This window comes from Bison bison, unplaced genomic scaffold (genome assembly GCF_000754665.1).
Source record: "Bison bison bison isolate TAMUID 2011002044 unplaced genomic scaffold, Bison_UMD1.0 scf7180017864455, whole genome shotgun sequence".
Lineage (NCBI taxonomy): Eukaryota > Metazoa > Chordata > Mammalia > Artiodactyla > Bovidae > Bison > Bison bison.
The window spans coordinates 5,883-9,679 of NW_011495017.1; positions in this window are offsets into that span (position 1 = coordinate 5,883).

A 3,797-nucleotide genomic window follows, 5' to 3' on the forward strand; every position below is an offset into this window, starting at 1 on the left:
TGATCCTGTTGTCTGTTTCCTTTGTGGCCTGCACACCTGTGTCAGCCTCAGAGTACTCCCCGACCTGGGTACTCGTTGGGTCAAGTTCAAAGGAGACTTATTGTTCCTCGGGGATTATTTAGTTTTGTGTTCTTGCTTTTGTTAGTAGTTGTCTTTATTCCTTGTATAAGTTTTCCATGGTTTGTTCTGGGTACAGGAAACAGCCGCCCACGTGTGACTCAGCTACTCTGGATGTGGTACTAAATCTGTAAAGGATTTAAGGAAATCAACAGTCTTACAATATGTCCTCAGGAATACACAAAAGATACTCTTCTGTTTGAGACTTCTTTTTCCTGAGGCACTCAGGAAATTCTTCTTGTTGCCTTCGTGTAGACTGCATACATTTTTCTAAGGTTTCTTTGTAACTACATTTTTCATATTGTTGCTTTCACTTATGGTGTGTTTTCTATTATATGGTTTGAGTATTGTCGATTCTTCCAGACCAGTCTCTTGATTTTGCTGTGTTGATCATTTTATGCCAGATTTCTGAAGCTAGTTATATGTGTCAATGTTTTCTGTGCCTGTTTCCTAAGAATTTAATTTGAGGATCACATTCTTACTGTGATACTTTGTTTTTCATTATTGCTGACTTTTATTCATTTTGCATTGGTGCATGTAACTCCGTACTGGCTATGTGTTCTTATCCATATTTTTTCTAGTTTTTAAATTAGTAGACTTTTAAAAGTTGTTTTAATCGACAGATCCTTGCTTTATAATGTTGTGTTGTTTCTGCTATACAACAGGATGAATCAGCTCTACCTATACATATTCCTCCTGCCTGATGAGACTTCCTCCCACCCCCTCATCTCACTCCTCTAGGCTGTCACACAGCACCAGGCTGAGCTCCCTGTACTATATAGCAATTTCCTGCCAGCTCTCTTTTGTACACATGGGACTCTATATTTGTCAGTGGCAGGCTCTCAATTCGTCCTACACACGCCTTCCCTTGCTGTGTCCACAGGTCCATTCTCCACATCTGTGTCACTATTCCTGCCCTTCAAATAGGTTCGTGAGTACCATTCATACTTTCCATGTATATTCGTTAATGTACATTACTTTTCTGTTTCTAAGTTACTTCGCTCTGTAAACAGGCTCTAGGTGCATCCACCTCACTACAAGTGACTTAAATTAGTTCCTTTTTATGGCTAATATTCCATTGTATGTGGCTACCACAACTTCGTTATCCAGTCATCGGTCAGTTGAAGTCTGCTTTGCTTCCACGTCCTGTCTATTGTAAGCAGTGCTGCAATGAACATTGGATACAGGTGTCTTTTCAATTATTCTTTTCTCAGTGTATATGCCCAGTATTTCTATTGCTGGGTCATATGGTAGTTTTAATTCTAGTTTTAAAGGAATCTCCCCAGTGTTCTCCATAGTGGCTATATCAATTTCCATTCCCACCTTTTCTCTAAACTCTCCCCAGCATTTACTGCTTGTACAATTTTTGATGATGGCCATTCTGACCTGTATGAGGTGCCACCTCATTGTAATTTTGATGTGCATTTCTCTCATGATGAGCGATGTAGCTCCTCTTTTCATGTGTTTATGTGTTTGTTGCCCCTCTGTATTTCTTTTTGAAAGAACAGATTTAGGATTGGAGAAAATTCAGCAGATAGTATAGAGAGGTCCCATACAGCCACTCTCTTCCTCCACTTGGTATCTTCTATTATTAACATCTTGTATTGGTTCAATGGATACAAGTTCGTTTTTTACAATTGATCAACTAATGTCAATATGTTATTATTAACTATTGTCCATTGTTTACAATACATTTTACTTTTTGTGTTTTACAGTTCTTTAGTGTTTGACAGATGCATGATAGGATCAACTCAGCCAACACGGTGTCGTGCAGAGGAGTGTGAATGCCCTATGGATCTCCCATGCTCCATCTGTTCATCCCTCAAAACCTCACTTGGAACCCCTGACAACTACTGAACGTTTTACTCTTTCTAAAGATTTGCATTTTCCAGACTGTAACATTGATGGAATCATACAGTATGTAGGCTTTTTATACTGGCTCCTTCTGCTAATCAATATACATTGAATTTTCTCTATAACTTGTTATGGTTTGAAATGTTTTCTTCCAGGACTGAATAGCATTCCATGTAGCTTACCAGAGTTTGTTTACCCACTCATCTACTGAAGGTCATCTTTGGTGATTTCGGTTTTTGGCAGCTATGACTTATTCTGCTATTAAAATTTGGTTGAAGGTTTTTGGATGGGCTTAAGGTTTTGGCTCTTTTGAGTAAATACCTTAACGTTCATTTGCTAGATCATATGATAGGACTATATTTAGCTTAAAAGAATTTGCCAGACAGTTTCCAAAGTATCAGTATCACTGCCTTCCCTTTAGCAATGAATTCATTTTCAGGTAGTTTGCCTGTTTCCTCTTCATTGATTTGGACTTCTGTGTTTCTGGTTTGTTCCTTCATTTGTGTAGTATTTCTTTTCCTTTTTCATTATTATTATTATTTTAATTATCATGTTTGAGGTCTCTTTTTCCCAGGCTTCAAGGTTGAATTCTTTCTTGCTTTTTGTTTCTGCCCTCTAAGGTTGGTCCAGTGGTTTGTGTAAGCTTCTTATAGGGTGAGATTTGTGCCTAGTTTTTGTTTGTTTGCTTGCTTTTTCCTCTGATGGGCAAGGCTGAGTAAGGTGATATTTCTGTCTGCCGATGATCGGGTTTGTATTTTTGTTTTCTTTGCGGTTTAGATGAGGCTTCTTGCACAGGGTGCTATCAGTGGATTGGTGATGCCGGATCTTGTATTCCAGTGGTTTCCTTTGTGTCAATTCTCACTATTTGATATCCTAGGGTTAGTTCTCTGGTAGCCTAGGATCTTGGAGCCAGTACCCACTGTAAAAGCTCAGGGCTTGACCTTGAGTTTTGAGTGAGTCTATACATTCTTTTCTGCTGGTCATGTACTCCTGTCCACTCTCAGCTGGTATTCTGCATGCACTTCTGTGTCTGAAGGTGTATTCCTGATGTATTCTTGGAGAGAGACGTATTCCACGTCCAGCAAACCTCTTGCCATCTTTTTCCTCCTGGGCAAGATTCGTGAGAGTCCCTTGGACTGCAAGGAGATCTAACCAGTCAATTCTAAAGCATATCACTCCTGAATATTCATTGGAAGGGCTGATGCTAAAGCTGAAGCTCCAGTATTTTGGCGACCTGATGTGAAGAACTGACTCATTGGAAAAGATCCCGATGCTGGGAAAGATTGAAGGCAGGAAGAGAAGGGGATGAGAGAGGATGAAATGGTTGGCATCACCTACTCAGTGGACATGAGTTTGAGCAAGCTCTGGGAATAGGTGATGCAGAGGGAAGCCTGGTGTGCTGCAGTCCATGGGGATGCAAAGAGTTGACCTCACGACCGAGAGACTGAACAGAACAGATGAGTCATCAAAATATTCTTGTCATTCCTATATTTTCTGGATGAGTTGAAGCCTTCCCTTGCTGCAAGGCTGATTCCCTTACGGTAGCAAAGAAAGTGTGAGAAAATGTGTTCTCTGCTTGGTTTATCAGGTGTGATCCAGGCACATATTTCCCTGGGCAAATTATACGAGCTTTAACCAAAACCTTGCAGGCTTCTTGAAATTATCATTGTCCCTATGAGCCACAAACTTCAGGGAGGATTGACAGAAACAATACAAAAACTGGACTCTGGCAATATAAGAATTAGGAACATGGGCTTAATGAATTACAAATATGATGATAATTTTCCTGATTTTTTTTAAAGATTACTGTCTTTTAAAAATCTTTC